Below are 26,906 nucleotides of genomic sequence, written 5' to 3' on the forward strand. Positions count from 1 at the left end.
TGTATTTTTGGCATCCCTTTTGCCCTATATGGTAACATTCACACGTTCTGGGGATTGCGATATGGACATGGAGGTCAAGAACCAGAGTTCTAATCATGTTTGCTCAGTCTGTGGGGGCTTACTATAATGTTACACGGAGAAATTAGAGAATAGGAAATAAGAAAACCAACTGGCATTTAAGATACAACACAGATACCTGGTTATCTTTCTGGCCTCTCAGCAACAGATCTTTTGTTTGTGACTCTAGACTTCACTGATATCATGACTGTCTCTACTTCCTCTATTTCTTACTAACTATCTCAGCATCTCTCACAGTCAGATTTAACCAGACACCATCCTGCAGAAGGTCCTCCTTTTCTGTCATGCTCTTGTATCAGGACATCTCATTGGCTGCTGTCTAGCCTATAAAGGACAACTTTTGAATCACGTGCCAATCCTTAGTCCAATTGGCTTTGGCCAAGGAAGCACGACCACAGGGCCCAAAACATAGCCCCCAGTGCATAGGAACCACAAACATTTTTCTCTGAAAGGGACTGAGAGGTGGCAAGTATTCAGAGATTGTCATAGACTCCATAGACTTCTCTCTAAAAGAAAAACAATCAATGACCTCAGAGTTTGGGCAATAATTTTTTACCACCTGATTTTAAGAACTGGTACGTTTATAAGCGCCTGTTACAAATGGGTTTTAGTTACCATTTACAAAGTATTCTTAAGAGAAAAAAAAATTGTAAAATGTCCAAAAATGAATAAAGAAGGAGTTCACCAGGAAGTTATGGTGTCGTAAAAGCTTGTAGTCTAATCACTGGCAAAGATATGCAACTCGTTAAAAAAAGTCTTCAAGGTCAAAGGCCTTTATGATACTTCAGATTACATAAAGCAACACACTGAAATTCCCAGACCTTGAGCCATCCAAGAAAAATAACCCTTATAGCTTCCAGGACACTGAGTTTCATTCATTTGATAAACATTCACTGTCTTTCAAAGAGAGATGAGATCTAGGAAAGGGGAGAAATCGTATGGAATGTAGCACAAACACAAACTGACTTATCTTTAATAGGAATCAAAGAGAGTGTCACACTTATACTCTTGGATTATGTCAGATAATCATAGGTTCAGCCACTGGATTAGTCATATCATGAATTTCATAATCACTATGTAATTGACACAGACCTTTAAACAGTCCTTTCTTCCTGGAAGCCAGTTTATTGCTGGAATTAAATGAACTGTCACTCTGGGGAAAATGGAACCAACTTTTCACTTGGCTCACCTTGGCTGTGAGTAAGAAAGAGCTTTCCAGGAGTTCGTGTTCTTCCTCTCCAAGTTGTCCAAGTGGAAACAAGTAGATTGTCCTTAAAGATGCAAAGATTCTCCAAGTGGGAGCCTAGAGCAAAGGTAAAGGAGTGTTTAATGCCCAGACTGTTAGAAGTAATGGAATGTGCTGTGTGTGTTTCCACTGCATCAATACCAGCATGTAATTAAACCTCCATGCAGCCCAGGCACATCCATTGTAGCCTTAGAGCCAGAAGAACAGTTCAAATCCCAACTTGGCCACTTGCCAGTCATGTGACCTTTGGCAAATGGGACTGACCAGGGTGCATGTTCAAACAGGACTCTTGTCATGATTAAAATCAGGTAAAATAAAATGAAAGCAGGCAAAATGCAGTTCAGTGTCTGTGAATAGACGCCCTCCACAAACCTTACTCTTGTTATCCATCATCCACTCTCACCACCTCAGATCTCAAAGTCCTGTCTAGAGTAACGTCACACTCCTCAAATCACCAAACGCTTTCTCTCTTCTTTGATACTCATTCTGGGCTCTGCAACAGCCCACGAACTCTTTCTAACACCTAAATGTAGTCTGGGTGCTACCTGCGAGCACTCCATTCAGCTTTTGACGGATTTGTTCTCCTCCTCTATGTTCTAAGCAACTGTCTGTTATTTAAGAGCCTCCTCTCTTTTTTCCCCTCCAGTTCTTCATTCCTGGTCTTCTCTTTCCCTAATCTTGTCCCTTAAGAGGCCAAAGTCTACAGTGGATAGGAAATTTCCCGTCAGGTTTAGAATATGTGAAATGTGGTCAGCTTGAAAGAAGAAAAAAGGAAAGGAATCATGCCTGTTGCTTTATTTTTTTCCACATAAATTCAGCTCCTCATAAATTACTCCCTATCTTTATGCAGCTTCTCAACCTTCTTCTTTTTTTGTTGTTGTTGTTTTTTTGTTCTTTAGCTGTTCCACCCAGCTTGCAGGATCTTAGTTCCCCAACCAGGGATTGAATCCAGACCCCAGCAGTGAAAGCACGGAATCCTAACCACTAGTTGTTGTTCAGTTGCCAGGTCCCGTCTGACTCTTTGTGACCCTATGAACTGCAGCATGCCAGCTTTTCCTGTCCTTCACTATCTCCTGGAGTTTGCTCAAACTCATGTCCATTGAGTTGGTGATGTCATCCGAGCAGCTCATTCTCTGTCACACCCTTCTTCTCCTGTCCTCAATCTTTCCCAGCTGCAGGGTCTTTTCCAGTGAGTCAGCTCTTTGCATCAGGTGGCCGAAGTATTGGAGCTTCAGCTTCAGCATCAGTTCTTCCAATTCAGGGTTGATTGCCTTTAGGATTGACTGGTTTGATCTCCTTGCTGTCCAAAGGACTTCCCTCAACCTTTTCTTAATCCCCTTTGATTTATTGGCAAATATTGGGTATGATCAAGAGAGCAGGTTCTGTAGTCACACTGCATTTCCTGGCCTCCATGGCAGTCAAGTTAGCGCCAGATGACAGGGTTCTAGCCAGCTGGATGAGGGCAGATGTGTTGTATGTGACTTATATACTTGGCCCCCAAACATCTTACACTCTTCCACATTCTTTTTCTTTACCAGTTGGGTTGTTGGATAGAAAAGGTCTAAGGAAGAATTTCCAGGAGGCCCTGGGGAGTTATGGGACTCCAGGATAGAAGGAGATTGCCCAGGAGAGCTGCCCAACTCACTGTGAGGTGAGGGGAAATAAATCTTTGTTGTTCTAAACCACAAAGATATGGGAGCTCTGTGCTTTAGCAGCTGGTGGTTTGTTTTTTTTTTTTTTCAATATTTGTTATTTATTTATTTGGCTGCCCTGGGTCTTAATAGTAGTGCCTAGGATCTTCAATCTTTGTTGCAGCCTGCAGACTCTTAGTTTGGATCTATGGGATCTAGTTCCCTGATCAGGGATTGCCTGCTGCATTGGGAGCACAAAGTCCTTGCCCCTGGACCACCAAGGAAGTCTTTAGCAGTTAGTGTCAATTAACCTTTTAAAAGTTCCTACAATGTAAAAAGGGATTAACAATTGTTAGTTTTTATTAACATTATTATTCAGTCAGCTTGTAATTATTGACGATTACGCGTATTTTCTCATGTGTTTTCCACAACTCCTCAGGAGGTAGATACCCAGGCCTTGCTCCCTCCCATTGTAGGACCTTCATCTGTGTTCTTCTTTCTGCCTAACCTGCTCGTTCCTGCCTTCTTCCCTTTGGCCACTACTCATCCTTAAGATTCATAGCTCAAGAGGAATTTTACCCATGAAAACCTTCCTCAACCATCTAGGCTTGCTCAGTGCCCCTTATCACATGACCTTGTAGGTCCCTACATTTTTCCTACAGAGTACTTATCACAATTTGCCATTGCGTGAATATTGATTTAATTCTTTGGTGAATATCTCCCCTCCCCACCACAGAGTAAGCACCAAGAGAGTGGGGGCCATCCTCTTTGATTCACTGTTGCATTCCCTGTGTGCCTTGCCCAGTGGCTGGCATATTGGACATGCTCAAAAATTATCTGGGTTGTGCACGTCTCTGCCCAGGGTGGGTCTCACAGGCTTCATAGTGCTTCATAGTGGGGTCAAATGTCTGTGGATGATTGAGCTGTCATCTTTGCAAGTTTAGAAACTTTTTCATTTTTCATGGAAGCCCAGAAATCTGGGAAATGATTCACAATAACCACACTTACAGGATATCTACTTCCTGGCCTTAAAGTCCCTGGGAAAATAAACTAGTTAATATTCAGAAATGCATTTGAAAGAGGATGGTTTTGAGAGGAATTTGTTTCTTCTAGGCTGGAGAATTAACCTGGCTGTCTTAAAGAGTGTGTGTTTCTTTTCCAAATACAGCTGTGATTAGATACCGCTGAAGCCATGCTTAGTGAAGGCCATAGCACATAATAGGAGCTCAATAAAGACCTGAATAACTATCTGTGAATCTTACTATTCATAGTTAAATGACTGACAACTGTACTTATACTCATTTTCTGGACCCATGCACATAATTACCTTGTGTTGTGATAGTATCTGTCCCTGTATCTGCACCATGGAAATTTAGGAAGAACTGGTGACCAAGAGCCAAACTCAAGACTACAGATTTCTTGAAGTTAAGAGTCATCATGTTCCTCACCCCTACCCCACACCAAAAAAAAATTATTATCATGATGGCCAACATTTATCATGTACTTTTCCATAGGAGGCACTTTACCACTGTTGTCTAACCCTCATAACAACCTTGTGAGCAACAGCCTCATTTTCTAGATGAAGAAATGATGCCCAAACAAGATAAGGAACATATGGAAGATGACCTGACTAGTAAGCAGCAGAGCCAAGATTAGAACTCAGGCCTATGTCACTACAGAGTCTGCGTTCTTTTTCACCAAGTTCAGAACATTCCAGCCTGTAGTTGTTTTGGTATCCCTGCAACAGTTTGAAATGGACTTGTGTGTAAGGGACTTCTCTGGTGGTCTAGTGGCTAAGATTCTGCACTCCCAATATAGGGGCTCAGGTTCAATCCCTGGTCAGGGAACTAGATCCCACATGTTGCAACAAAGATTGAAGATCCTGCATGGCCCAACTAAGATCCACCACAACCAAAAAATAAAAATATTTTTTAAAAAATTAAAAAAAAAAAAAAAACAGGTATGTATAGTCAAATCTGGGTTGCCAGGAGCAGAAAACAACTCTGGTTATTATAAAGAGAAAAGCGATTATAAGGCTACCCAGAATTTACAAGAAGCTGGAGAACTAGACAAAATTTGAGGTAGGAATGGAGCCTAAGGAGCAGAATATTGGATACTCATCTTTTAGCAGAAAAATCCAACCAGAATGCCTCAGACCAATCCTCTGAATGCACAGGGATCCTAACTTTCCATTCATCTTTGCTTCATTTATTCACAATTTAAAGTTTGGGTCATTTGCCCTTGTTCTAGCTAAGAGCAAGCAGGGGAAAAGATTGATCTCTAGACCTTTCTACTTCCCTAGTGGGATGTGAGGCTTTCTTTGACTCATAGAGTGGGAAGTTCCCCTAAATAGAGGGAGAGCTTTATACTAGGCAGTCACGAACATTGGCAAATGTCCTCTACATCACAGGTGAATTAACTCATATCCACTGCAATGACTGAATCACAATTTATGTTATATTTTAGTCCTCCTTGCTGATACGATTTTTTTCTTTTTTCTTTTTTTTGCCTGAACTGTGCAGGATCTTAGTATCTCAATCAGGGATCGAAACTGTGCCCCCAGCAGTGGAAGCTCCAATCCTTAACTACTGGACCACCAGGGAAATATATCCTTGCCAATATTGGAGAAAACTCAGAAACACATTTACAAGTCACTATCTAGCATGCTTTATACACATAATTCAAAATTCACTTTGGTTTTCGAAGGTGACATTCTCTGACTGACATAGGGATGCTCCTTAATTGGAAGCCTGCAGCCTCTTGCATCTGATTAAAGGAGCCCATGCATGAAACTGGTCATGTTTTCAGTTGAAGAAGACCATTCCCACCTGGGTAGGGGGCAGGGGGTTCTCCAGATCCAGTGGTAAGAATTGCCTTTTGATTGTTTTTAGGTAAACTATCACCATAATATCTCACAGCATGGACACTTCCTCCCTATATGAAATCTCAGTACACCTGGCCTTCCTGCTGCTCACCTGCCACATCTGTGTTTACCTTCCTTTTAAACCCCAGGAAGGCCCAAAGGGGCTATGTCCATGCAGCTGGCCCAGGTGTGTCTGCAACAGTGGTAACTCCGTGCTTTGAATCCAGGTGGAGGCTGCAATGATCTGGGGCTTGAGGAGCAAGAGGCTTCCCAGTGTGGATCGGGAAGTAGAAGAAGGGGCAGACAGCAGCCCTAGGGGATGAAAAAGTCCATCAGCCCCTCCCCAAAGCCTGCTCGAAATATCCGCATTGAACTGACGCTCTTTGTTTCTTTTTTAAATAAAATCACTTGAGGTGACAGAAAAACTTGAAAATGGCTATAATAAGACACTTGCATTACAGCTGTCCTGACTCTCTGAAATATATGACCAAGCTTAAAAAGACACTCAAGGTCAGAAGACACCACAGACTTGGCAACACCATCTTGGGTTCATCTGCCCTGAGACTGGCTCCTTAAAGTGACATGGTCACTTTTCTAAAACTCTTGCCTGCTTCTGTCATGGAACTTCCTCCTCAGAACCATGTACACGTGAATGTCCCTCTAGAACTGTTTATAGTGGATATCCCTCATGGAATAAAGCACTGTATATGCCAAATCTAATATCTATTCAGCCTACTGAGAACCAAATTTAAGAAGTCTATTCATGAGCATTTTTTCACATCTTTGTATCAGTAGTTTTTTAAACTTGAAGGTAGTGGAATCACCTGGAGGACTTCTTAAAACAGATTGCCCAGCTGCAGTGCAGAGTTTCAGCTTTGGCAAGTCTGAGGTAGGAACCTAGGAGTTGTGACAAGGTCCCAGGGGACACAGTTGCTGCTGGTCAGAGGCCCACTTGTGACAACCTCTGCCTTATGTAATGAAATGGATCACATTCTCCTTTCTTTCCTGGGTCTGATGTAGCCTGTTTCACACTGGACACTCCTGAGAAGTACCAGGAGAAAGAGGACAACACAGAAGTGGGAGAGGACTTCCCTGGTGGTCCAGTGGTTGAGAATCTGCCTGCCAACACAGGGGACATGGGTTGGATCCCTAGTCCGGGAAGATTTCACACGCCCGTGTGCCACAACTACTGAGCCCATGCCCTAGAGCACAAGAGCCTCAACTGCTGAAGCCCACACGCTCTAGAGCCTGTGCTCTGCAACAAGAGAAGCCACCGCAATGGGAAGCCCTCGAGCACCAGGGCATGAAGATCCAGTGCAGCCAAAAATAAATAAATAAAATATTTTTAGATAAAAGAAAACTACTTATTAAAAAAAAGAGAAGTGGGCAGAATGATATTTATTAATTTGAAATTTTTTCATTTGAAATTCCATATTTCGAGCTAAGTTGAAACTTTGTTACGCCGTTACCCCAATTCCTCGCGGGTCTGGAGCAAGATCAGGCAGCAGTTAAGACAGGTGGGGTGGCACTGAAAGGAATAAGGTTGGATTAGTTTAAGGGCAAGTGAGTGTCTCTGTTCCCCCTCCCAGAACTGTGACCTTTTGATGCCAAAGATTGTGTCTTTCACAATAGGATAGCCAGCACCTAGAACAATGCCTGGCACATACTAGGTACTCAGTAAACACTAGTTGAATAAATGAATGAATGAATTACTAAATGCTGCCTTGATGGGAGCAAAGGAGTAGCTTGCTCTTCTTATTTTCTGTTAGAAGCCAGTGATAGAAAAGGCAAAGAAATGGAGAAGGAGAACGTGGATTGGACGCTTGTCAAAGGAAGGTCAGCCCCTTCCTGTGGTCGTTTTATGGGTAGAAGAAAAACTGAGTGAAAACCTGTACCAAACTGGGCCTAAGAAGATATAAACAAGCCAAATGTTCTACCTAGACAATGGCCCAATTCTCCCTGACTGGGGAAGGTGGGAAAAGTGGGGAACCAGACAAACATCCCCTTCCAATTTCCTTCCTTCTGCAAAGCATCACAGCCCACACCCCGCCTCTTGGACTTTTCCCTCATGGAAGGCATTCTCGAATCCGAGACAGCCTCTTATCCGGTGAGATCTTTGAAGGCTGGTTGGAGGGCAGTCAGCCTGAATCACCCCTAACCACAAGGGCCTTAGAATGACAGAGGGTTTCTGTTTCCAGGGTGTGTTCTGAAGTGAGCTTTTGTGGTCCAGTTTGCTTCCCCGTGACCCCTGCCAACCAGGAGGAGCTGAGATTTGCAGTTTGTGTAGATCAAATGATCGAACTCCAAAATACCCAGGAAAAATGGTAAAAACAAAACAACAGCGGAAGGACAGAGTTGAGTGAGACATGCTTGCACAGGGGCACGTGTGAAAAGTGATTGAGTCGTCCAGACGCCTGCAGGCCTGTCGTGAGTCAGCTGGAGGATGTGGGAGCCAGGAAAACCTCAGGCAGGTCTGGACCCAGAGGAACTTCCAGAAAAGGAAAGGGAATGGCTGAATTTACTCCATGCTGGTCAGACCACCCTGGAGGAGGCTTGGCTCTGTCTGGATGTCCCATCGTGTGAGAGGAAAGGGTGTGTCCTGAATGGAATTGCTAAGACTGCTGGTTGTGGGGGGAAGGGTGGTAGAGGGTACAGGAACTGCACCCTAAGGACAAGAGGAGGAGATGAGTGTCATGGAGGAGAAAGGGTTTGGGCGTGAAGGGGTGGGGGTAGTGGAGGACTGTTGCCTGCAACTTCGGCTTGGAAGGCCTTTTCCCTTCTTCTTTTTTTTTTTTTTTTTTTGCTACACCCTGCAACATGTGGGATCTTAGTTCCCTGATGAGGGATCAAACCTGCACCCCCTGCCTTGGAAGCACGGAGTTTAAACCACTGCACTGCCAGCAAAGTCCCAGCTTTCCCCTTCTTCTCCCTAGTGAACTCCTATTTATCCTTTAGGCATCAGCTCCTGATGCTTCTTCTGAGAAGCCTTCCCTCATTTCTCAAAGTAGAACCAGCCATGCCTCCATTGGGACCTCCTCCCCCTGCATCTGGGAGTCAGTTCCCTTCATGCACAAGGAGGGATGTTGGCTGCGTGGAGATCCCATCCTACGCCCCTTTGCAACCCTAGTGCCTGGCACAGGGGCTGTTCATCAGCTAAGGTCTGATTAATTAAGTGGTAGGCCTGAAAACAGTCGCTGAGCATTATGACCATGCGGAAGAAAGATGGTATTCTCTCTCTGTGGCTTGAAAAAAAAAAAACGGAACTGAAAGGGGGGGGGGGAGATTATGAGAAGATGGATTTCAACTCAAAATTAGGAAGTGTTTTATAATAATAATGACAATAGATTTGCTGGGTGTTTCGCTCATCTATTGCTGCAAAACAAGTTACTCCAAAACGTAGCAGCCTAAAACAATAAATATTTATTAACTTAGGCAGTTTATATGAGTAAGGAATTGAGAAGAGGCATAGGAGAGTGATTCTGGCATGGAATCTCTCTTGAGGTTGTAGACAGGATCCTAGCCGGGGCTGCAGTTGTCTGAAGGTAATTGGGGCTGGCAGATGGCTTTGAGATGGCTCCTCACCTGGCTGCTAGCAGGAGGCCTCAGATTCCCCCACTGTAGGCTTCTCCAAACTATCTGAGTTTCGGCCTCATAATGCTTTCACCACAGCAAGTGAGCTGAGAAACAGAGGAAGGGGCAATGGTTTTTCGGACCTGAGCATCAGAAGTCACAGTCTGTTATTTCTATGATCTTCGCTGTGGGAAGAGACTACCCAGAGGCATGAGTACAAGGTGGTGGGAATCCTTGGGAATCATCCCGAAGACTGGCTATCACAGTGAGTACTAGCGATGTACCAGCATTCTGCTAAGTGTTTTGCATTGGTTCTATCCCAGAACCCTCACCTTAAGAGGGTGGCATTTTTTAATTATCTCCATTTTATTTTATTCATTTTTTAAAATTTTGGCTTTCAAATTACTTTCCTCTTGATCACAGAAACAATATATGCATAGGTAGGTAGAAAGACTGTACATTATTTTTAAAGATTTATTTATTTTTGGCTGCACTGAGTCTTTGGTGCTGTGTGCCAGCTTTCTCTTGTTTCAGTGCATGGGCTTCTCATCATGCCTGCCTCGCTTGTTGCAGTTCACCAGCTCTAGAGTACAGGCTCCGTAGTTGTGGCTCAAGGGCTTAGTTGCCCTGAGGCATGTGGGGTCTTCCTGGACCCCAGGAAGGGGGATTGAACCCATGTCCCCTGCTTTGGCAGGTGGGTTTTTAACCACTGGACCACCAGAAAAGTCCCAGATTGTAAATTCTATAAGCGACTGTGTAAGCAATTTCCTATGCATTTAAAAATGTACTTAATGGAAGTCTGGATGTCCAAGTATATTCTGCAGTTAGATCTGATGGTGTATTTTCAAATTTCCACTTTATATATATGGAAACTGAAACACAGAGATATTAATTTGTCTCTGATCACACACCCAGAAAGTCTCTGGTGTGGTTTGAACCTGAAAACCCAAAGTCATTACGTTTTGTGCTATATTCTGCTGCACTATGGTGCCTCCTGGATATCCACTAGTCAGGATGCTGGAGCAGTGACCCCATCCTGGCTGCACATAAACTCATCTAGGAAGCTTTTACAGGTCTCTGTGCCTAAACTCAACCTCCAGGTTTTTGGATCTAACTGGTCTCGGGTTTGATTCTACTCTTCAGGGCTGAGAAACGGCCAGCCCTACTTGGGGGTCAGATCATGCCTTCCCTGAGGTCTCTTGCAAATATTACATGCTATTACCTGGGTGAAATGGAACATATCTTTATTACCAAGCAGACAGGGACTCGAATATAATGTGTAGATGAGTTCCTAATCGTTGTCTCAGGCACGGTGGAGGTAACGTCTGAGCCGTAGGCAAGTAGATGTTGAATAGGCTGAGAAGGAGGTACATTCCAGCTAGAAGGAAATAGTCAGGAGACACCTAATGCCAGGGTAGAGTTTTAGGAATATAAATTGGGAACACAAGGGTTTTTATGGAAGTCCTCCTTCAGATTCTCTAACTGCCAGCCTAATTTCTCACCTCCTTTGTTCATGTCCCCAGCTCCTACTCACTGTCCACTTTGGTCAGAGAGAACGTTCTTGATACAGATACAGAGAATAACAGAGAAGGAACATGGCGGAAGGAGTTGCTGGAATGATAAATTCCTGTGCAGGAGGGAGAAGGAGGAGAAAATTTCTTTCACATTAATTCTTGTCCTCTACTTCTTGAACATTGAAATTGAACCAGGGGGCTGTACTTTCAATTCATAATTATAAGCATCGGAAGCCTAGTTGAGGCTTCTAAGTGGCTTTCTTTTCTTTCTCTTTATATTTATTTGGCTGTGCTGGGTCTTAGCTGTGGCATGATGGATGGTTGTTGCTGCATGTGGGCCCTGAGATGCAGCATGGGGAATCTAGTTCCCTGACCAGGGATCAAAACCAGGGCCCCCTGCATTGGTTAAGCACAGAGTCTTAACCACTGGACCACCAGGGAAGTCCAAATGTGGCTTTCTTGTCAAATCACATCACAACTTTCTCCCTTGCTCCCCAGTGTAAGCACACAACTGCCAATAATACTAATCCTGGAGGCAGAATAGTATAAGTTCATTCATCCAGCAAAAGCTGACTTGAAGGACTGGGTCGGACACTGATCTAGGCATTAAACATGAAGCCATGAACAAAGCTCATGGTTTTGTGTTCATGGAGCACTCCAGAGAGAAAAGCAGATAATCTCTAATGGGACAAGAAGTAGGCTGATGCCAGAATCCTCAGTAGGATGCAAGGGGACACTAGAGAGATGTTTCTGAAATGTGGCAAGAAAGGAATTTTGACCCTGGAATTTTACATCTGGTTAAGTTACCTGGGCTTTTCTCTAGTTGCAGCAAGCAGCGGCTACTCTCTAGTCACGGTACTTGGGCTTAGTGCAGTGGTTTCTCTAGTTACGGAGCACGGACTCTAGGGAACAGTCTCAATAGTTGTGGTGCACCGGTTTAGTTGCTCTGTGGCATGCAGGATCTTCCCGGATCGAGGACCAAACCCATGTCTCCCACATTGTCAAGGGGATTCTTTACCACTGACCCATCAAGAAAGGGCTAGTTAAATGAAGGAATGAATTGAAGATAGTATCAGGTGCTCTAGGAGACCCTCAGAAAGTTTCCCACACAAAGACCTCCTCTGAAGACATTGCTGGAGGCAGTTCTCCAGCAAGGAGAAAAATTAAGCCAGAGAATGTTTTGAAATATATAGCATGGAAATAAAAGTAGTCAAGTTCTTTGCTAGCTAAATAATTGATGGCCAAAAAAGAAAAAGAATATAATAAATCTTTACTCGAGCTCCAGACAATACCAAGAGCAGAAAAAAAAAAAAAAAAAAAAAGACCAGAGTTAGTGAAAAGTATCTGGTACACATCTCTTTGGGAGAAAAGAAATAGATATTGATAAGCTTAAGAAATTAAATGAAGGTGAATATACATAGTAATGTGTGAGAAGTAAACCCCAGAAGAATAAAAATAGAATGAATGTACAACTTTTTTCAAACAGCAACTAGGAAATCTTTGCCTAGTACAAGATTGCAAACACTTTCTCCTGTGGTTTCTTCTAGAAATGTTAGTGTTTTAAGTTTTACAGTAAATCTATGATACATTTGAGTTCGTTTTGTATATGTTGTGAGACAGAAGTCAAAATTCTCTTTTTTTTTTTTCACATATGTGCATGTTCAATTACTTCAGTTGTGTCCCAACTCTTTGTGACCCTATGGACTGTAGCCCCCCAGGCTCCTCTATCCTTGAGATTCTACAGGCAAGAATACTGGAGTGGGTTGCCCCGCCCTCCTCCAGGGTGTCTTCCCAACCCAGGGATTGAACCTGCATTTCCTGTATTACAGGTGGATTCTTTACTGCTGAATTACCGGGGAAGTACCCCCTTTTATTTGCATTTGGATATCTAAACCGTCCTAGTACCATTTGTTGAAAAGACTATCCTTTTCGCACTGAGTTTTCTTTTCAGTTTTATTAAAAAATCAGTTGTGCATGTATGTACAGGTCTGTTTCTGGATTCCATTCTATTCCATTTATCTAGTTGTCTCAGGTCAATGATCTTGGCTTCCCACCTTAAGAGTACAGAAAAAGAAGAGCAAATTAAACCCAAAGTAATCAGAAGAAAGGAAAGAATAAAGACAGAGTGAAAATCAGTAAAGTATAAAAAAGAAACACAATAGAAAAAAATTAATGAATCCAAAAGCTGGTTCTCTGATTGATAAAATTGAAAAATCTTTAGCCCAATACTCAGCAAAAAAACAGAAGACAGAAGTCAGCAAAACAGGGATGAGAGAGTTGGCATTCCTACAAATTGTTTAGACAAGTAGATAATGAGATAATAAATAGATAATAAGATAATTCATGTTTATGCCAACGAATTTGACAACTTAGATGAAATGGACAGATTCCTTTTTCTTCCTTTTTGGTCCTGCTGCACAGCTTCTGGAGATCTCACTTCCCCTACCACGGATTGAACCCGGGCTGCAGCAGTGAAAGGCTGGATCCTAACCACTAGCCCACCTGGGAACTCCCTGGACAAATTTCTTGAAAGATACAAACCACCAAAGCTCACTCAAGAAGAAACAGATAACCAGAATAGCCTTGTATCTGTTAAAGAAATAGAATCTGAAGTTAAAACTGACTTGGCTGGGTGGGATGGGGAAGGATGGGGAGGGAGGTTCAAGAGGGAGGGGACATATGTATACCGATGGCTGATTCATGGGGGCGTTTAGCAGAAGCCAATACAATTCTGTAAAGCAATTATCCTTCAACTAAAAATAAATAAATTAGAAAAAGAAAAGAGACACAAGTGATGCATGAAGCCTCCAGCACTCTTGGGGCAAAGTAGGGGACTGTGTTGTAGGCTAGGAGGATGTTCTGGCTCTGGGGAGAGAAATAAAATTAAAACATGTTTAAAAAAAAAAAAATCACCACACAGAGAAAACTTCAGACCCAGGTAAGTTTACTGGGGAATTCTCCCATGTTTAAGGAAGATATGACAGAAATTCTTGACAAACTCTTTCAGAAAAATGAAAAGGAGTGAATATTCCCCCTCCCACTCCTTGAAGCCAGCATTACCCTGATACTGAATTCAGACATTGCAAGAAAAACAGCAACAATGAAGACAAAAAAACTACAGACCTATATGCCTAATGACAAATATCCCTCTTAAAGTTTTAGCAACCGGGTCATGGATGGGATGACTTAGTCATTCTAAGATGTCAGTTCTCTCCCAAATTAATCTATAAATTTATATAACTCCATTAAGAATTCCAGCAAGATTTTTTAAATGAAAATTTTATTGAAGTGAAATATATATATGTGTGTATGTATCTATAAAACCATACCAATCATAAGTATACAACACAAGGAATTTTTGCAAAGTGAGTAACTCTGTATAACCATGACACAGTTAAAAAAAAAACTGAAGCATTACCAGCACCTCAGGAACACCTAGGGGCCTTCTCAAGCCTGGTAGAGAAGAGTTTTGCCTGTTTTGAACTTTATATAAATAGAGTAGGGAATGGAACCTGAAAGGAAAACTATAATTGAACAAAATAAGAGCAATTCCTTCATGAAGAAGCTGATGATGATGTGCTGTGAATTAAGGGGTATGATTAACTCAACTCTCACTTCCTGAGGTCTCCAAAAACCTACAAAACAAGCTTCAAGAAAACTAAGACTCTGGTGAGCCTAATTTACCAAGTGCAGACATGTGCAAATTCCAGTGGTAGACACAATTCAAGGTAAAACTGCTTCCAGCTCTGCCAGCTCCAAATAAGACCAAGTCTCTTTTGGTGCTCAAAATACCCCTGACTACATGTTAGACTCTTAGTTCTTCTTCTTCTTTTAAAGATTTTATTTATTTAACTGTGTCATTGTGGCACTCGAGATCTTCGTTGTGTCATCTTTTGCTGTGGTGTACAGACTCTCTAGTTGTGGCATGGGCTCGGTAGTTTGGCAGTTGGGCTCAGTTGCTCTGGGGTATGTGAGATCTTAGTTCCCAGACCACAGATCAAACCTGCATCCACTGTATTGGAAGGTGGATTTTTAACCACTGGACAACCAGGGAAGTCCTAAACTCCCAGTTCTTAGAGTTGGACTTTTCTCCTCACCTCTCAAGTTTCTTTATCTGCTAAATGGGTTTACTTGTCCATCTAACTCACAAAGATTTGAGGAGGAATCTCAGAATACGGTGAGGTATATGAAAACAAGGGCTTCCCAGATGGCTCAGTGGGTAAAGAATCTGCCTGCAATACAGGAGACACAGGTTCAATCCCCAGGTTGGGAAGATCCCCTGGAGGAGGGTATGACAACCCACTCCAGTATTCTTACCTGGAGAATACAGTGGACAGAGGTGCCTGGTGCATTATTGTCCATAGGGTCACAAAGAATCCAAAGCGACTGAGCACACACCCATACATATGAAAACATCTAGTCAAGTATTATTCAGATAAAAGCCATCATAATGATTATTTTAAAAGGAAAATTTTTCTAAATGATTCCAGCCTAGATTTTTAAGAAAAGCTTTACATTATTTTATTATTTTTAATGTGAAATATTTAGCAAGATGGAAGAAATATTTTGATTTGTGGGAAAAGAGGAGCCCCAGATTGTACTTTTTAAATGCCATGGTTTGTGTACATCATTTATTTATGTGTTAAACTTCAGATTACGTGTAATAAACTATCTGTGGTGCAGAACTATTGATTTTCCTGCATTAGCAGCTGAATTAAATGTGCATTACTCAGGGTTGGTCACCATGAGAGATGCTTAAAAAGTTTTGAGGGAGAGTCAGTGAAGCCCTTTAAGGCTGTTGAGGCCCCATCTCCCGTTGATCCCAGTCACCCTAGGGAAGTTTTACTGCAATTCAGTCGCATGTACATCCTTGTCTTAATGCTTCCTCTAATGGTGCTTAATAGCAGCATGGCTACATCATTTGCCTTATAAAGAAAGAGTTGCCTTCCTCAACTGTGTCACAAACATGTTCTAAAAATGAGTGGTGATTTTGAGTACATCTCATTGTAAAATACAAAATTCCTTGGTTTCATGTTTTTGTTAGCTCATTCATTGATTTATTTAACCAGCTAACATTTATTGAATATTTAAATGGTTCTTGATATTTATCCAGTGGTAGTCTTTATCCCCAAGTTCAATACTTATATCTGTGATCAGTACCTGTAAATGAATTACTGCCTACTTGATGTCCTTGGAGAATATTAAAATATTTGGAGAAGTGAAGAGATGGAACTCTGGATTGAATTCCCACTTCTGTTACCTTCCAGCTAGGCGACCTTGGTCGAGTTATTTTTCAGAAATAACTGAGCTTTTCCTTGCAGCCCAGTAAATGATCGATTTGTATAAATATAATATGTGTGTTTTGAAACAAACAATAGTGTGTATAGGATAAAAAATTTGGTATAGAGACATTAAAGCAAAGCAATAAATTATTTATCAGAATTATCTATATTCTTATAGATTTCTTTCTCTATCTTTCAAATTAGAACTGTGAACAAGAGTGCATTGTCTTGTTTAATTTTCTCACTCTTTGACCTTTTCAGCTTCAGGTTTACTATCTTCAGCTCTTGACTGTTCCCCCACCATGATTTTTTGAATGTTTCTCTTATTTTATCAGTTCTGTGCTCTTCTTCTGAGATCCCTATTACAGTTCCCTATAGCCACAATTCCAAAATCTTAAAATTCTCTGAAAACCAAAAATTTCCTCATGAGCTGGCAACACTCCTTTGGCAGTAAATCCTGACCTGACATGATATGAAACTATTTATTGTCTTTATTTATTTCCTTCAATGTTTTACTGAAGAAATGTAATATTTTTGATTACAGAGTGCTGATCTAGACCCCATGGGAGTGTATGTAATATCAGTGTATGCACTACCTCATCACTCTAAAATCACCAAAATGCTGACTCCAGAAGTGCATCTGACTCCAGGGATTTTGAATAAACCATTGTTAGCCTGCATATCTGTCTTAGACCTCCCGAATAAGTCCTCCTATCACTCTTGGTTTTGTAATTTTCATATGTATCCTGAGTTTGAGGTGAACTTCTTCAGTTTGTCTTCTTCACTAAATTAATTTTTGGCAGCTCTGCCTCCAAGAGGTTTTTCGTTTGGCATTTGTTGTTTCCTTCTCCACAAAAATATTTCCTGATCTCAGAGGGATCCCTCCTTATGACTTCTTGCTCTGTATTGGCCAATGTCCCCTTCAGTTTGGCTGGATGAGGATGTGAAGCAGAAGCTCTGCAAGCCAGGGCCCTTTCACATGCAAGAAACAGACACCCAGCTGGATGTGGCTTGAGGCAAATGAGGATCTTCTTGGAAAGACACTGGAGACAGAATCACGGAAACTAGGATGTCTCTGGGGACCTCAGAGAGGGACTGAAACCAGGGGCTTCCTGCTGCCAGGTCCTCCTCTCTCTCTCTCTCTCTCTCCTTCCTTAGCCGTACTGGCTTCATTTTCTCCTACTGCAGTTGGATTTCTGCCTCCTGGTTAGAAACATGAATATTAGTAACACTAAATTCATCCCCTTTCAGCTCTGTAACCCAAGAGGTAATAGAATTCCTCTCTTCTGGCTTCAGGAATCATTTCAGGGCTAGACTTATTGGTCTAGGCTGGGTCTCATTCCCAGATACAGGTCCAAATGGACGCTGAGCTGTCAAAAGGTGGGGGAGGGATCCTGAGCAGATTAAAGAATAACATCTACTTCATACATTTTCTAAAATGCTGCATAGATTTACTTCAAACTGGAGGATTCCTCCTGCCTCTCCATGGCGGTCCTCTTCTTTGGATTTGGAGCATGTTTTCGTAGATACAGTGACATCTCCCAGTTTGCCTGGTTTGGGGGCAGGCCCCACTGGATGCAGATACTGCCTGGTGCAGCTGTCTGCTCCGAGAGAAAGCCCCGCTGTGCAGGCTTCCTGCTGGCTGTGTCTGCCTGTCCTCACCCTCCGCAGCAGGACAGGAGAGGGATTCTGTCAGAGTTAGCCTACCACCAAGTCCAGAAGCATCTCAATGGCATCCTTTATAGTGCATCTGTTAGGGTTCTGTTTGTTACAAGTAACCCAAACCCCACTCAAACTGGCTTAAAAAAGAAAGAGGATGTATTGGGTCCCTTAACTGGAGAAGTCCATCCGTAGGGGGTGGTCAGATGCAATACAATCAGGGCTTCAGCTTTGGTTCTTGGACTTCGCCTGAGTTGGATTTGTCTTAGCTGGTAGCAGGATGGCTGTCACAATTCTGAGCCTCATCTGAACACATCCAGAGGAAGACAGATGGCCTCTTCTGGCAGATATCTCTCCAGCAGGAGGATGTTGCGTTTTCAGAAGCTTTCAGCAAACTTCTCTTTACATCACATCAGCTCCATCTGGTTACCAACAATTTTGTGAGCCCATCCCTTGTCCAGGGAATCCGTGTGTGTTAATTGATTGAGTTCTTGAACCAATCAACAGTAGTGGGGATAAAAGTCCTCTTTGGGCAAGCAGGCCAATACCTGGTGCTGCGCATGAGGTCAGTTCCTCTGGAAGCACACGGCTATGTGGGCAAAGATGTGGGCTATGTGGGCCCTCCACCAGCAAAAAGATTATGATCCACTGGAATATGTATATATAACTGAATCACCTGCTATGTACTTGAAATGTTGTAAATCAACTATACTTCAATAAAATAACAAAACAAACAAAAATTATGACTTGCTGAAGGCTCAGATTCGGTTAGCATTTTTTAGCAGTAAAGTTTTTGTTGTTGTTCTTTGTTTTGTTTTGGGACTTTCTTTTCTTTTTTGGCAGTGCCAAGCAGCATGCAGGATCCAACCAGGGATCGACCTGCTGTGGAAGCTTGGAGTCTTAACTACCGGACCACCAGGGAAGTCCCAGCAGTAAAGTATTTTTTAATTAAGGTCTCTACATTACTTTTTAAAAATACATTATGCTACTGTGTACTTAATAGACTACAGCACAGTGTAAACATAAATTTTTTATGCACTGGGAGACCAGAAAATTCATGTGACTTGGTTTATTGCAATGTTCACTTTCTTCTGTGGCCTAGAGCTGAACCCTCTATATCTCTGAGGTTTGCCTGTATATATACATCCTACTGGTTTTGTATATAGAAGAACCCTGACTGATAAACCATTATTATGTCCCTAAAGACCCGACCAGCTCTTTACCCCAACCTTGGACACAGATCTACATTTTAAGAAATAATATTGTAAAAGAGCCATTGTTCAGCAATAGGTATAGGATTATTAAATATAGTTTATATATATTATATTATATATATATTATATATATAATATATATATTATTAAGTATAGTTTCATGCCGGTGATGAGTTGGTGGTGTGTACAGAGAATACCATCAGGGGTTTTCCCAACTCGACCAAGGATGTCACAGCAGGAAAGAGGCTCACCCTGGGAAAGGTCAGAGTCAGGTTAAACATCAACAAGGATCCTTTCCTACCTGCTGTGACGCTTCCTGTTTGGGGCAATTTATCCAAGTGGTCAGAATCCTCTGTATGCCACCAAGCTCCCTGTGGTGGCCCCATGGGCTGCCCACATCCGTTCCCATTGAACAGTATCCAGAATTTCCTTCTGGGGCATTGTTCGTCCCTGATTGTGCGTGGGTAATTGTGCCGATGCTCTCCTATGGGAGCTCGATGGGCCAGACCCGCCTCTCCTGGCTCCAGCTCCGCTGTAGCAGAAGAGTGTGACTGCAGCTCAGCCAGCCAGGTACCTTCTCAGGGGACTGTGAACCTTGAGCAAACGACATGATACTAAGAAAGAGAGGCTGGCACCATCCACTGCCGCCAAGGAAGAGGCATCAGTATTTTGAACAGTTTCCTCTACCTATAAGACAATTTCTGCACTTTCTGTGCAGACTATCTTGACTATCAGACTCCCATGAACTCTGACAGCCCCTTATTGCTTAAGATATCCAGAATTGGCTTCTGTAATGGGCATTCATGACCCCTGACCAATACAGATCCTCAGGTACTATTTTTGGCTCTGCTTCACTTCCAGGAGCCTCAGTTTCCTCATATGTAAAATTAGGAAATGAGATTGTATGTGTGTTCCGCAAATATTTTTCGGCCACAAAATAAAACAATTTTGTGTAAACCAAATCTTCCCGGGACTTCACTGGTGTTCCAGGGGCTAAGACTTCAAGCTCCCAATGCAGGGGACCCAGATTTGATCCCTGGTCAGAGAACTAGAGCCCACATGCCACAACTAAGGGTTCGAGTGCCACAGTTAAAGACCCTGCATGCCACAACTAAAAAGATCCTGTGTGCCACAGCTAAAAGACCCACATACCACAACTGAGACCTGGCACAGCCGCATAAATAAGTAAATGAAAACAAAAAGCGAAGTCTTCCTGAAGGGAGCAGATAAATCATAAAACTGATCAATGCAACACTGCTCTGGCTCAAGAGTTTCAAAACTCCAGAATCCTGTCCGCCTCTCTCTTTCTCAAGAGCACCCCACTGTGACTTCTGCTCTGGTATCATAATGGGAAAGGACCACACTTCCCCTCTCTCATTGCAACAAAAGACAGACGGGGCTGACTTCAATAACTCGGGGAGGCATCATACTTCTCATTGACGAAGATTTGTTTCCTCTTGAAGAAATGTGCTGAGCACATGCTTGTGAAATGTTAATTACACACACACGGTCACTTTGGCTCCTTACTGTGGAGAAGGCCCAATGAAACCACAAAGAGCAAACAACAAAAAAGAATTGGAAAGGGCTGTCATGCCACTCTTTTGAAAGCCTTTGTGAACGTATGCCTTGTCCATTTTAGATGATTTTATTGTCTTTGAAGAACAGAATGGAAACTTCCTTCATGATAAATACATAAATTAGTAGTTTTTGTGGGTAAAACAAAACTAGTATGACTTTCACCATTAAGATTTAGTATGTTTACAATGAAAAAAAAAAAACAGTCTTTTCAGCAAGCGGTGTTGGGAAAGCTGGACAGCTGCATGTAAATCTGTGAAATTAGAACATGCCATCTCACCATACACAAAAATACACTCTAAATGGCTTAAAGACTTAAATCTATGGACTTCCCTGGTAGTCCCATGGTTAAAGCTTCGCCTTCCAATACAGAGGTGGAGGTTTGATTTCAGGTCGAGGAACTAAGATCCCATATGCCTCAGGGCCCCCAAAAAACAAAACAAAGCATAAAACAGAAGCAACATTGTAACAGATTCAACAAAGACTTTTTAAAAAGTGGTGCACATTAAAAAAAAAAAGAAACAACAAATATAAGACATGACATCATAAAACTCCTAGAACAGAGCATAGGCAAAACATTCTCTGACTTAAGTCATACCAATTTTTTTTAGGTCAGTCTCCCAAAATAGTAGGAATGAAAGCAAAAATTAACAAATGGGACCTAATTAAATGTACACGATTTTGTACAATAAAGGAAACCATAAACAAAATGAGAAGACAACCTACTGACTGGGATAAAATATTTTCAAATGAAATGACCAACAAGGGCTCAATTTCCAAAATATATAAAGATCTCATACCACTCAACAACAAAAACCCAAACAACCCAACTGGAAAATGTGCAGAAGATGTAAACAGATATTTTTTTCCAAAGAAAATATACAGATGGCCAGCAAGAACTTGAAGAAATGCTCAACACCACTAATTATTATAGAAATGCAAGTCAAAACCACAGTAAGTCACCACCTCACAACAGTCAGAATGGCCATGATTAAGAAGTCTACAAAAAAAAAAAAAAGAAGTCTACAAATAGGGCTTCCCTGGTGGTCCACCTTGAAATGCAAGGGACACCAGTTCAATTCCTGGCCTGATCTCTTTCCCAGCATCAGGATCTTTCCCAAAGAGTCAGTTCTTTGCATCAGGTGGCCAAAGTATTGGAACTTAAACTTCAGCATCAGTCCTTCCAATGAGTATTCAGTGTTGATTTCCTTTATAATTGATTGGTTTGATTTCCTTGCTTTCCAAGGGACTCTCAAGAGTCTTTTCCAGCACCAGTTTGAAAGCATCAATTCTTCAGTACTCAGCCTTCTTTATGGTCCAACTTTCGTATCTTGTATAAGACTACTGGAAAAACCACAGCTTTGACTATATAGACCTTTGTCGGCAAAGTGATGTCTCTGCTTTTTAATACGCTGTCTAGATTTGTCATAGTTTTTCTTCCAAGGAGCAAGTGTCTTTTAATTTCATGGCTGCAATCACCATCTGGAGTGATTTTGCAACCCAAGAAAATAAAATCTGCCACTGTTTCCATTTTTTTCCCCATCTATTTGCCATGAAGTGATGGGACCAGATGGCTTAGTTTTTTGGATGTTGAGTTTTAAGCCAGCTTTTTCACTCTCCTCTTTCACCTTCATCAAGTGGCTCTTTATTTAGTTTCTGCCATTAGAGTGGTATCATCTGCATAGCTGAGGTTTTTGATATTTCTCCTGGCAACGTTGATTCCAGCTTGTGATTCATCCAACCTGGCTGTGATTCATCCAAGCTGACAGATGAATGGGTAAAGAAGATGTGGTACATATGTATAATAAAATACTCCTCAGCCATAAAAAAGAACCAAATAATGCCATTTGCAGCAACATGGATGAACTTAGAGAATATCGTACTAAGTGAAATAAGTCAGAAAGAGAAAAATAAATACCATATGACATCACTTATGTGTGAAATCTAAAGTATAGCACAAATGAACTTATCCATGAACCAGAAACAGACTAACAGACATAGAAAACAGACTTGTGGTTGCCTAGAGGGAGGGGAGTGATGGATTGGGAGTTTGGGATTAGCAGATATGAACTATTATGCACAGGGTGGATAAACAGCAAGGACCTACTGTATAGCGAAGGGAACTATATGTGATATCCTGTGATAAATCATAACGGAAAAGAATATGAAAAGAATGTATATATGGGGACTTCCCTGGTGGCCCAGTGGCTAAAACTCCATGCTCCCAATGTTTGGGGCCAAGATTCGATCCCTGGTCAAGGAATTAGATCCAGTGTGCCAAAAGAAGACCTGGTGTAGCCAAATAGATAAATAATTAAATATTAAATAATAAAAAAGAATGTATATATATATATATATCTGAATCACTTTGCTGTGCAGTGGAAATTAACACAATGTTGTAAGTCAACTATACTTTAATACAGTAAATTTTCAAAAGATCTGGTATACTGAGTGAGTATAATGTAAGAAACTCAACACTATCCCTCCTCTTGGCCTGTTGGACCAGGTTCTGTGCTAAGAATTTTCACACACAGCCTAGTTTACTCTCGAACAACTCTCTGGGGAGGTATCATTTCTGAGTCTTACTTTATAGCTGAGGACTGAGGCTCAGAGAGGTTAAGAAATTTATCTAAGCTCACACAGCTAGCAAGCACCGACTAACTGCATGGCTCCAAAGCTTTTGTTCTTTCAAATATGATACTCTGCTCTTCTAGATAATGCTGTGTATCTGGATTTTTTTTTTTTTTTTTTAGTTCTACCACTTTATTGCTACCAACCCATTTCCCTCCACCCTCGTGCACATATGCTCAGTCATGTAATCCCATGGACTTCAGCCCGCCAGACTCCTCTGTCCATGGACTTTTCCAGGCAAGAATACTGGAGTGGGTTGCCATTTCCTTCTCCATGGATCTTTTAAAATGTGGAATAATTTGACTCTATATTTGTGGTCATTCAGCTTTCTAATCTGGATATACCTCGAAGGAGAGGCCTGTAACTCATGCCCCTGAAGCACAGAAACCTCTGGACACTTCTTTTGTCCCAAATGGCTTTGCAGGAACATGAGCAGAGTCAGTTCTTAAAAGGACCAGTCCTTTTAATCCTGGGCAGTCTTTTTTCCCTAGAGTCAGTTGAAATTTCCTCTGGGAATGCAAACTAATTTTAACAAACAGTAATTAAGAAGAGGAATTTGAAACTAAAAAAGAACTCTTTATGAAAATGAATTCTTTGACTCTCTTTTCTGTTAATCTACATACATCATCGAACAGGAAGTGAAGATAATTGTGGGATAAAGGGATATGGGGCCTGAAGGTGTTATGACCTTCCTCAAATAATCTTGATTTTAAATTCTTCGTTATCAACCACTTTGTCTATGCCAGTTGCCCCCATTTCTAATAAGGATGGTTCTCTCTAGATAATGCAAAAGCAGTCATCAAATGCAGTTCACCACTGTTTATACATCTGTGTTTTACCGGTAAATGAGATAATACATATCTAGATGCTACTCCTGCATATGCCCCCATGTAACTGGATGACCTTGGATAAGTCACATAAACCCGTTCGGGCTTACTTCCTTTATTTCAAGAATGAGGGATTTGGATGTAACACTTTGTACTTCTCTATAATTTTCATTGTGCTGGTTGCTTTAAAAGGACCTGACCACCATGCAATCCCAAATATATCCAGAAGAGGTCAGAAGAAGTCACTAAAAGCCCTGAGGTCTACATTAACTCCAGTTACCAGTATAAATACAGGTTTATGGGAATCCCTATTCTCTGTGTCATTTCCCTGATTTTTAAGGTTGGACCAGGCATTAAGGCAGGTGTTTTTCTTGAAAGATCAAAACAGAGATGCATTGTCTGCTTTGGACCTCTTTGTCAAATGTAAAACCCTTTCCCAACTGATGAGCAAAGGTAAATTGCCTGTCAGAGGTGATTCAAAGGTATAGGGGCAGTTTTATACCTACAGCCAATAACTTAGAGAAAGTAAGCTTGTTAGAGAAAACCCCATCCATCAAAAAAAATCTTTATTGGGGCACTTCTGTGGCGCAGTGGATAAGAATCCACCTGCCAAAGCAGAAGACACTGGTTCGATCCCTGATTCTGGAAGATTCCACGTGCTTCAGAGCAACTAAGCCCATGTGCCACAACTACTGAGCCTGAGTGCTGCAATTACTGAGCCTGTGAGCCTCGATCCTGTACTTTGCAACCAGAGAAGCCATGGCAAAGAGAAGCTCCTGAACTACAACAAAGAGTAGCTCCTGTTCTCCACAACTAGAGAAAGCCTGCACAAAGCAACAAAGACCCAGGCAGTCAAAATAAACAAATAATTTAAATATATATGTAAAAAATCTTTATTGGACTTGCCTGGCTGCCCAGTGGCTAAGAATCTGCTTATATTTCAAGGGGCATGGGTTCAGTCCCTGCTAGGGGAACTAAGATCCCTCACGCCACTCAGTGCAGTCAAATAAAAAAGCATGTAAGTTTAAGATGTACAACTTAATAAACTGGTATATGTATGTAGTGAGAAATGACTACCATAATAAGATTAGTTAATATATCCATAACCTTTTGTAGTTAAAATTTGAAAACTTCTTGCCACCATGAGGTTGGACCATTTCTCTTCTGATTTTATCAGAAAAATTATTTGGGGAGATACACCATTGCAGAGACAGAGACTTTTTTAAGTATGGCTAACCCTTGCTTTTTTAGGCAGAAACTGGAGAAGTAGTTTAAATGTGAATTATGGGGAAAGAATTTGGAATTAAAGAAAGCCCTGTGGCCAGGTAAAACCCATCCCAGTGTTTAAAGAAAAAGCCTACATATTATACTTAGACAGAATTTAAAGTTTGGAGCTGGATGGCTCAGTTGGTAAAAAATCTGCCTGCAATGCGGTAGATCTGGGTTTGATCCCTGGGTGGGAAAGATCCCCTGGAGAAGGAAATGGCAACCCACTCCAGTATTCTTGCCTGGGAAATCCCATGGACAGAATAGCTTGGTGGGCTATAGTCCATGGTCTTGCAAGAGTCAGACATAACTTAGCGACTAAACCAACAACCACATTTGAACCTTGTTGAATTTACTTAACCTCCCTAGTGATGCACTCCTTAGCTGACATCTATAAAATGACGACAGTGATAAAGCCTCCTAAGATTGTTGGGAAGATTTAATGCTGGGAGATAACGTTGGGAGAGAATTTAATTGTTGGGAGATAACACATGTAAAGAATTCAGCAAAGCATCTGCCACATACCATGTGATCACTAGGAGCACGATTTTCACCATATGTTATCAGAGAGGAGTTGGTGTTTTTAGTTAAAAAACAAACAGGGAAGAAAATCACCATACTTTTTTCTTTACTTTGTTTTTTTTTTATTTTATTATTTTTTCTTTCTTTTTTTTTTAACCATGCCTTTTTCTGAAACTTTTATCTCAACTATCCCAAACTAGGTTCAGTGTCCCTGCTGTGTGCTGCAGTCATAGGAGCTGACAGACCCTGACCCGGCCACCTGGCCCACTGACTGGCACCTCCACCCCCATCTTGGGCACCCCAGAAGTACAGCAGAGCCAGCTGGATACCCAGCATCCATCACCTCTCCTGCCAGCCCATCAGCAGCAGTCAGAGACCTTGCTCCCTATGGACATGGAGTGTTTCCCCTCCCAAGCCTCACCAGCAAAGCCAAGATTTGGAATGGGCCCCCAGCCCCCTGGCTCAGTGGCAAGCTCTTCCACCCGATTGTCCACTTTTTGGCTCTGGACCTTTATTTTTTTTATTTAATGTAGCACTGAGTTTTTCTTTAATACAGCACTCAATTTGCAGACAGTCATTATTGTTTTTCTCCTGCTATGCCTGGCTCCTCCAGTATGAGGCCTGTGCCCATCTCTCCCACTGTCATAGACCCAGGGGCCATCTGGGGAGGATGAATGGGGGTATGAGGAGATCTGAGAGCAGGGGGCCAGAAAGAGCAGGGAGCCAGGGGTGTGTCCCAAGGAGAGAGACGCTGTGTCCTGCGGTGCTTCTAGGATAAGGTGAAAAAGCCATGCAGTGAGCAGGGGCAGGGTAGGGGGTGGGGTAGGCTCCTGAGAGGCTCAGAGGGGACAAGCAAGAAATGTGATTACACAGAACACTCCAGATCAGATATGGTGTGCAACTGGGGGCAGAGACACAGGTCGAGCAGGGATGGCTAGAGACAGGATCTGCTACAATCTGCCCACATTCCAGAGGCCATTCTGAGGACCAGTTGCTGAAGGCCCTCCCAATGACTCATGTTCAAAAGG

At 42.0% G+C, this 26,906-nt stretch overlaps 1 long non-coding RNA gene across 1 annotated transcript; it reads left to right on the plus strand.

The window, feature by feature from the left end:
• The first annotated feature begins 9,163 nt into the window (after positions 1-9,163).
• On the plus strand, positions 9,164-26,451 carry LOC133056954 (uncharacterized). Its single transcript, XR_009692945.1, has 2 exons — positions 9,164-9,653; positions 26,079-26,451. It is a non-coding gene; the product is annotated as an uncharacterized LOC133056954 (long non-coding RNA).
• Positions 26,452-26,906: the final 455 nt, after the last annotated feature.

The sequence above is a fragment of the Dama dama genome, chromosome 5, assembly GCF_033118175.1.
Source record: "Dama dama isolate Ldn47 chromosome 5, ASM3311817v1, whole genome shotgun sequence".
In the NCBI taxonomy this organism is placed as follows: domain Eukaryota; kingdom Metazoa; phylum Chordata; class Mammalia; order Artiodactyla; family Cervidae; genus Dama; species Dama dama.